General features: G+C 34.9%; 1 protein-coding gene across 1 annotated transcript in view; it reads left to right on the top strand.

Annotated features, from left to right (window-relative positions):
* Window positions 1–2,676: 2,676 nt before the first annotated feature.
* Window positions 2,677–9,710, top strand: part of CCDC148 (coiled-coil domain containing 148) — a 314,203-nt gene continuing 307,169 nt past the window's right edge. Inside the window, exon 1 of the mRNA XM_006880794.1 lies at window positions 2,677–2,797. The gene's annotated coding sequence lies outside the window, so the exon portion shown is untranslated. The remainder of the gene's footprint in view (window positions 2,798–9,710) is intronic.

Here is a 9,710-nt window from a genome sequence, read left to right as displayed (position 1 = left end):
AAATCAGTGAGATTTTTCTGTAGTTTCCACATTCTGTTGGGTCACCTTTCTTTGGGATAGGAACAAATATTGATCTCTTCCAGTCAGTTGGCCAAATGGTCGTTCTCCAGATTTCTTGGCACAATTTGGTGAGCACGTCCATGGCAGCATCTGTTAACTGAAATATGTCCGTTGGTATACCATCTATTCCTGGAGCCATAAGTACAGAAGAAAAAAAATTAAAAGCAGTATTAGGTTCAAGTGGGTCATTTTATTAGTGTGTGCTTTAAATAAATGTTATTATGCTTACTAAAAAGAAAAAATCAAAGACAGCAGTTTCAGTATGAATTAAACCTAAATATAAAGTCTAACAACTGGGCCAGTAGTCAAGATCAATAAATGAAGAAAAGATTGATGTTGTCAAGGTTTTCATTATACTTTGTGTCCACATTCATTACCTATGGAATCAGCAGTCAAGAAAAGCATTGGGTAAATATGCTGCAAAGGACTACTGTAAAATGTTAAAAAAGCAAAAATGTCACTTTGATTACTAAGGATGCTCTGACCCAAACCATGACATTTTCAATTACCTCATATGATAGTGAAAGGTTAGACAACGAATAAGGAAAATAAAAAAAAATAGTGTCTTTCAATAAGGTATAATGCTTTTGAATAAAGAATATTGAATATACCATGGACTTCCAGAAGAACAAATAAATCTGTTTTGGGGAAAGGTATAATCTGAATAGTCCTTAAAATCATGGATGGTAAGACTTTGTTTCATGTTCTTTGAACATATTATTTGGAGACACCAATTCCTGGAAAAAAGAGGAAGACCCTAGTGAGATGGCTGCAATAATGGAATCAAACATAGCAACAATTGCAAAAATGATACAAAACCAGGTAGTGATTTGTTCTCTTCTACATAGGATTGCTCTGAGTTATAAATGAATCCTTGACGCCCCAAAGCAGCATATATTTAGCACAATTTAAAAAATCTATTTACTTAAGTTAATTTAGAATAATATTATGTTTAAGCATTTATAAGCTCTGATGGCCTATAATCAAAGAGTGTGCTGGCAATCCAAAGGCAGGCAGTTCAAATCCACCAGCTGTCTGGTGGCCTAGTGACAAGAAGCTGTCCTGCAATCCTGAAGGCAAGTTGTTCAAGTCCAGCTGCTCTGAGGGAGAAGGATGGGCAATCTCCTCCTATGTCCTTCCTTTGCTGTGAGTCAGCTCTGACTCAATGGTACACAACAACAACATATTTTAGAAGACCAAACACTATAGCCTTCAATATAAGTTACATCTCAACATCAAGAAAATTAAAAGTCCTCACCACTGGCAACATTGTGATAGATGGAGCAAAGACTGAATTTGTCAATGATTTCATTTTACTTGGCTCCATAATTATCATTCACAGCAATAGAAGTCAAGAAGTCAAAAGATGTGTTGTACAGGGGAATATATGCTGTGAAGGACCTCATCAAGCTGCTAAAAGCAAAGATATTGGTTTAAAGACTAAGGGACACCTGATCCCAGCCAGTTTTTTCAATTTGTTCCCATGCTTTTGAAAGTTGCACAATGAATAAAGATGACAGAAGATGAAGTCAGGCTTTTGAACTGTAGTGTTGGAGAAGAATACTTAATATCCCATGGACTGCCAACTAAATAAACAAGTCTGTCTTGGAGAAAGTGCAATCTGGGTGTTCCTTAGTGGCAAGAATGGTGAAACTTCATCTCACATATTCTCAGCATATTTTCAAGAGGGGTGAGCCCTTGGAAAAAGATATCATACTGGGAAAAGTGGAGGTTCAGAGAAAGAGAAGAAGACCTTTAACAAGATAGACTGACACAGTAACTAGCAGTGTGTTTGAATATATCAGAGATTGTGAGAGGGTCACAGGACGGGGAATGACTCAGATCAGTTGTTCAGAAAATTGCTGTAAGTCATGATTAACTTGATGGCATACAACAACAACAACAACAACAACAACAGTGCATTTCATATAAAAACAATGTCTTAAAGAGTGAGCATGCATTTTATCTTGATACTGTAAAATTTTCTAACTTCTTGGTATAATAATTTAGATAGTCTGTATTCTTTACACAATCTTACTTTTGTGCCTGTTCAGAAGTAATTGGTGCAAGGAATAAAGAGGTAATGTAGAACTTCAAGAGTTTCTAGGGTAAAGGCAAAGATAATGAGATTTCATCTCACATACATCAAGAGGTTCCTGGAGGAGAACATCCTGCTTGGAAGGAGAGGAAGACTCTCCTGGAGACAGAGTGATGGCGTGACTGTAACAATGGACTGATGCACAGCAGACTGTGACGATGTCACAGGACAGGGCCTGGCAGGGTTTTGTTCCCTTGCTCATGGGGCCACTATGAGGTGAAGCTGACTCAAAGGCACCTAACAAGGCGAGTAAGTAGAAGTTAAAATGTTATGAATATTGCATACTATTTCTTGTGTTTAAAAATATTTTTAAAATATTTGAAGGCAATCAATGTAACTAAATGATATACATGTAGAAACTGCAAATTGTGTTTATTTTGCTGTGTTTCTTCACAATTACAAGATAAAAATTATATATATATATGTTTTAGAAAAAGCCATTTGAAGGCAGTATATTGTCAAAACTATAATAATAACATAACCCTACTTCTTTGTAATTTTTCTTTTTCATGGAAAATAGATTATCTGTTATTCTGTATGAAAAATGGAATTAAAAGCACCAAATATAAACCAGTAGATTATCAACAATTACATGCATTAACTGAAGCAAAAAAATTAGCTTCTGCTACACAACTAAAGGTATGAGCCCTTGTTTCTCCCCCACTATTAGAAAATTTAATTTCTAAGAAGTATAATAATACTTACATTGTTAATGGGAACATAAATGCCATTCTAAATAGTTTTTAGGATCTGTCAATGATTAATGATATTGAATAGCAGCTAACATTTACTGAAGGCTGCTGTGCAGTGCTCCTTGTAGGCAAAAATGGCAAAATGTCGTCTGTTATATTTTGGACATGAACTTAGTTAGGCAAGTCTAGGGTTAACATTAGGACTAGTGTTAGAGTTAGGCTTAGGGTATGAGTGAAGGTTAATGTTGGGGTTAGGGTTAGGGTTAGGGTAACATTTAAATTTAGGGTTAGAGTTGGGTTTAGTGTTAGGGTTAGTGTTAGAGTTAGGAAAATGTCCTTGGAAAGGGACATCATACTTGGAACAGTAGAGAGTCAGTGAAGGAGAAGAAGACACTCGGTGGGATGTATTGACACAGTGACTTCAGCAATGGACTCTACTGTATCTGAGATAATGAGGATGGCTCAGGATAGGACGGGGTTCAGGTCGGCTGTTCAGAGTGTCACTATGAGTCATACTTTACTCAACAGCACCTAACAACAACAACAATGGGCACATGTATCATGCTTGAAAAGTTGGAAAGTCAGTGAAAGAGATCAGAAGACCCCAAATGAGATGGATTGAGACCATGACTGCAGCATTGGGCTTTAGTATATCTGAGATGATGAGATGGCACAGGATAGGACAGAATTCAGATCTGTTTTTTGTCGAGTCACTATGAGTTGTACTTGACTCAGTGTCACCAAACAACAACAGTCACATATGAAATTCTATATACATTGCATCAAAGTTTATAATATAATAGTGTTTCTAATATTTAATTAATTCAATCAAGAAATATTTGTTGTGTTCATATTGTGTGTTGTAAATATAAAATAATAAGCAAAATAAAATAAGTACACTATGCAAAGTACTGCCTGTAGGGAGGAGTGATTATCTAAGTCCACATATAAAATTATTATATTAAATATGAATTATTATAAAGAACGTACTGTCTCATGGTATATAGTAAATCTCAAAAACTCATTGCTGTCAAGTAGAAACCAAGTTATTGCTTACCTTCTTTTGGGTTTTTAGGGCTGTACATTGCACAGGAAGCAGCTGGTAGATTTGAAGTAACAGGTGCCACCTTTGGTCTAGCAGCATGGCTCACTACAGATTATATCACCAGCCTTTATTTCTGATTGTGCAGTGGTTGTTGTTGCTGTTATGTGCTGTCAAGTTGACTATAACTCATAGTGACTCTATTAATAATGGACCTGAACCCTTCCCTATCCCTTGCCATCCTTATCATCTCTGATACACTTGAGCCCATTGGTACAGTCACTGTGTCCATCTACTTTGTTGAGGATCTTTCTCTCTTTCATTGACTCTCCACTTTTCCAACCGTGATGCTATTTTTTTCCAAGAATTGGCCCTTCCTAACAACATGCACAAGGTGTGCAAGATGAAGCTTCACCAACATTGCCTCCAAGGAGCACACTGGTTGTACTTTCTCTAAGACATACTTGTTTGTTCTTTTTACAGTTCATAGCCTATTCAATACTCTTCTCCCATACCACAATTTACAGGCAGTGATTCTTTTTCTGACATCCTTATTCATTGTTCAACTTTGAGATGCATAATAAGTAGTTGAAATGACCATGGCTTAGATCCAGTACACCTTAGTCATAAGCTGACATCATTATTCCTTAGCACTTTGGAGGTCTAAGCAGTAAAATTTCCCAATACAACATGTCTTTTCATTCTTTAACATTTTTAAAAACAAATTATTATTGTTTTCTTTAATTTTAAACTGGTCTACTTACAAATTTCATATACATTGTTTTCCGCATTGGATCTTTTCCCTTCCCTTTACCCATCTTTGCTTCTATCCATCAAACTGTGTGACCCTATGATTAAGGAACCACCCACCCCAGATATTCATACTCGTTCTACAGTGTGGCCTTATACAGTTTTTGTCTTTATGAGACTGAGTTATCCATGGTTGGGCATATGGACTGTTTCCATGTTCTTGCTATGGTGACTAATGTTGCTATGAACACTGGTGTACAAGTCTCTATTTCTGACTTTTGATACCAAAGGTTTGATTGTGGATCCAAGTAAGATGAAATTGTTAACAATTTTTGAAATTAGGGAAGTCTTTTCTGAGAAAGTGATATTGCAGTTGAGATCACAAGCCAATAAGGATTAAAAAAAAACACCCCAAAACCATCAACAAATGAATGGAAGGAAAAACCATGGTATATTCACACAAAGGAATTCCACGCAGCACTGAAAAGCAAAGAACTTGTAAAACCTCACACAATATGCGTGACCATGGAGGATATTATGCTGAGTGAAAGATCTCAGACACAAAAGGACAAATCACTGTTATAAAGTAAGACTGACATGGTTGGGTGGGGTAAAACTAAAAACAGAGGGGATAAATAATGAACACTGCACTGGAACCAATGAAGGAAAGAACTGTTTAAAAGGAATATGTGATTATTAGGCATTATTTGCATGAAAACAGTCCAGAATAACAAGTACATTGCAAAGTGGGATAGGGATGGGGTGAGAGGAAGGAAATTATGCAAATGAATGACTTTTTTTAAAAAAGGTGTACTGGGTGGGTAGGGAGAAAAATGCACAAAAGGAATGAAAAGTCAGCTTTTCTGCAAACTTTGTTAAAATCACAATAAAAAACTTTTAAAGAGGAAGAATTTCTAAAAAAGAATTAAAAAAAACCTAAATGTTGAATAATCCAAATAGAACAAGATGCATATACTATAATTTATAAGTTTTGGGGGTATATTTTCATGAGTGTGTTGTCTGAGGCAAAAAATGTTCCTTTCAGACTTATTGACAAATATCTTCCCCAAAATATTATCTTAATGTAAGAAGCTATTACAAATACATAACTATTGTTTTCTCTACAGTATTGGAATATATACATATGTACTCTTACATACATTCATTTATATATTATCTATTCAGCTTCCTGTTCATCCAGCTATCTATCCATCTCTCTATCCCTCCATCCATGACCCTAAATGCATCAAAAAAGCATTTTGGCTGATTGTGGAATTAATGTGGTGTTAAGATTTTAAGAATGATTTTTCTGTCCATTGCCTTAGACCTGACCCCATGGCCAGTTGGGAACATGTAAGTAAAATTAATCTTTGAGGCTCCACCCACCATCCTTAGATCACCTGGGGTGATAATCTCCAGCTGCCTTGCAGGGCAGGTGGCCTGCCTATCATCAACAGCTGCTTAAGTAATTTCTCCCTCATAAGGCATGTTAGCCTATCCACAAGGGGATTGGCTACTCTTGCCACTAAATTAAGCCAATTCATTGTCAGAATTCAGGAACTTCAACACGAGGAAAGAAACAGCAGAGAAAGCAGCATGTATGCTTTGGGGCTAGAGGTTCCTCTGAGTCCAAAGGTTCCTGCATAAGAGATATTTTGCTGTTGACTGAGATGCTGTCTGATCTCAATGAGGGATTATGTCTTGCTGTTACCCTGGTTTGGGACTGCTATTTACTAAATCTGAATAACTGTTTAATATCCTTTGTCTTTCACCCTCCTGCCCAAACCTGTTTTCCTAATAAATATTTTTACTCAACTGTGAGTAAAAGATTTTGTTTAGTTTGTGTGGTCATTTACAGTAAAATTTGGATGCAGTAATTAGTAAAAGTAAGGTGCAGTGGAGTTGGGGGCGTGCGCATATCTGACCTCATCAGATCAGTCAAATCAGTAAAATCAGTTTTACATTGTGGATGTTGTTAATGGGGACAGTTTCCCTTTGTAGAGTTACTAGGGGTTAGGTTCAACTGTCCCCATGTGGTCATTGCTCCTCTTACATTTGGATATTAAGGTCAATATTTGGTCAAATTCAAGTTCTCTTGCATGATAAATTTGGCTATAAGAATAAACATATTCAAGATTTTAAATATTTAAGTATATTTTAAAATTTTGGCATTGAAAGCAAGAACAATAATTTCTCAACACTCAGTTTCTACATGGCTTCTCTGCTGACTATATTTATTTGTGAAATTAAACAAATGTTCACTTTAAACTGACCTTTTAAATAACCTCACTAACCATTTTATCCAAAACATATAATTTAGGAGAAAGCCTTTTCAGTTCTTCTCTGTAAAGAGCTGCATTGCTAGCTGAAAAACCATGCCTCTCTGATAGTAACCTTCTCCTTTGTGATGTATGGCCTCAGACAACTTACTGGAGGGTCAGGTATGAATTTGTTCCATGACGGGATTTTATTTTCTGCAAATCACTTTTTACCTGTGATTCATAGCTTGACAACTCTCAAAAAGTATTCTTTGTCTTCAATTACTGGGAATGGCTGGCTAACAGTTTATGGCAATCATTTGAACAAGCTTTTTGCTTCTATTTTTCAATGCTAGGATAGATTTATAACTATAAAGAATTGTCCCTTTGAATTTTATAATGCCTGCTGTTTTTCTTTTTGGCTAGTGGGATTAAAATGCATTCTGGGTGCCTTATCAATTCCATCATACTTTCTCTTCATTTTCAATATTGTTTTCTTAATTATTATCATTATACATAGGTTAAGGAAAATGCTTTGGTGATGTACATGAGTTTTCAGAATTATCCCTTCTTATTTAATTTTAAGGTGGCAAGTTAACATTTTGCTTTTACTTTATTCTTGTAAAATATAAGTAATTCCCAAGGAAGAGCTATTTCTTGAAAAACTCATGACATACATATGATTAAATAACTGGAAATTAAATATAATTCTTAAAGTTTCTTATGTTCAATGTTATGAAAGTTAGTATACGAAATAGTCTACACACATTAGAATTTTAGTACTATCATATGTTGTTTGGCTGCATATTATTTACAGTTTTATGAAATATGTGTTGGCTCAAAAAAGAATGAATTATTCTTTTGTTATATAGCTAACACATTCTCTCTTAATGTTTACACTAATAGTTTATTTCTCTACTTAACTAAGATTGATTCTATTTTGTATACAAGATGAACTTTAACATTCATCTATTATTAAAGCACTTTACTCTTGTAATATTAACTATACATATACTTAAGTTGAATGATAGCATTTTAATATTTAAAGTATATAAGGAAATTTTATTAAAAAGCACATAAGGAGATAGCTGATTCTAGTTGTAGCTAGAATAATTAGCTATACTGGAAAAGATTAGTAAAATGAAAAAAAATTGAAATAAACTCAAAAGTCTTGTCATATTCTTTACTATTGTTACATTGATTAGACATGATTGCCACTTTTGTAATCCCTATGACTTCTATAATATAAAAGTTATGAGATGCAAGATGTGATTCTGAAGACATTGGGGTTTTCAAAAGATAAGATGGAACGTGAAGCCAAATAGTAAATTTGAACTGAAAATGGAGGCCAAAATTTTAAGTTCTAAAAAACAGTTGTTGTGTACCATAGGGTCTTGAGTCAGAACTGACCAATTGTTGACCTTTGGGCGAGTTTTCAGAGGCAGTTAATCACATGGGAGGAGATTGCCCATCCTTCTCCTGCAGAGCAGCTGGTGGCCCTGAATCTTATGCCTATGGGATTGGAGCACAGCATCCTGCCAGTAGGCCTCCACAGCTCCCTAAATTTAACAGTTAGTTTACAGTTTATTAAGTCTAATGGAGATCTTTATGATTCACTTTAGCTTCTTTTATTAACAAGTATATTTCTTTTGTTAAATTCAAGTATCCATCAAGTAATTCTTAAGGTTTGCGTCATGGAAAAGTCTAATAAACTTTTTCCCCCTTAAACAATGATATTATTACAGTGTTTAAAAATTTTAATGATTTCAAATATCTAGTCAGTGTTCCTGGAGAGAGGATGAAAGACACCCAAGCGTTGAGGACTCTCCTTCATAGGGTCACCTGCGCCTCGACGGCACTTAACAACAACAGTAACAGTCAGTGTTAACTTTGCCTGACATTTAAAAACAATTTTTAAAGTTAATTTAATCATCATCTAAATAAATTAATAAATTAACAGCGGTTTTTATTTTTGTCATCATCTTTTCTGTATCTTGAAATTTATTGGGTTTTTGTTTTTTTTTTTAGAAATGGAATGTTTTCCTTGTGAATTTTCTTACAGTCTATATTTTACTAATTGTATCTTGTTGATGTCTTTTATTGTGCTTTTCTATGTCTTTTATTTCAAGTAAATTGGTATCTCAAAATTTGATCAGATGCAGGGAAAATTATTTTGGCGAGAATTCTTATTAATGCAATTTTCCTCTTCTGGTCTTACAAAACTGTGGTAAGAATAGGTTATGCCTGTATATTTTTGCCAGCATTGTTTTCAGATTGTTGTTGTTATGTGTGGTCCAGTGGGAACTCTTTCATAGCTGAGTATCCAGAAGCTTTTCAGAGATTGTCATTTCTATGGGCAGAGATTGCTTCTTTCTTCTACTGCACAGCTGGTAGATTTGAACTATGTACTTTTGGATTGGTAGCACAACACTTTACTACAGGGTCACTCGAGCTCCCTAGTTTTCAGGTAGAATCTTAAAAATGAGATTACTAAGTAGAAGGGTAAATCCATATGAAATTTTACTCTTTACCCTCAAGTTCCTTTCTCTAGAAGTTGTATAATTTCAACCAGCAATGTAAATGAGACTATGCGTCTTCATATCATCACAAAGGGGATTTTGTTAAAAATAAGTTTTGTCCAACTTGACAAGTGTCCAATTGCTTCTGAGTAGTTGTTTTCTTTCCTTTAATTATTTTTTTCCTTCCACCAGATGCTCTGCTGGAGAAGGAGGAACAAACTCCTCCTGTACCAGTCAGATCTGATTTGATGGTACCCACACACAAAATAATAAAATTTAAAAAAATTTAAA

The sequence above is a fragment of the Elephantulus edwardii genome, unplaced genomic scaffold (assembly GCF_000299155.1).
Source record: "Elephantulus edwardii isolate Elephantulus edwardi_28Jun2011 unplaced genomic scaffold, EleEdw1.0 scaffold00010, whole genome shotgun sequence".
NCBI lineage: Eukaryota > Metazoa > Chordata > Mammalia > Macroscelidea > Macroscelididae > Elephantulus > Elephantulus edwardii.
Note: the sequence above shows the minus strand (reverse complement) of the source record. Positions and strands in the feature narration are given on the sequence as shown.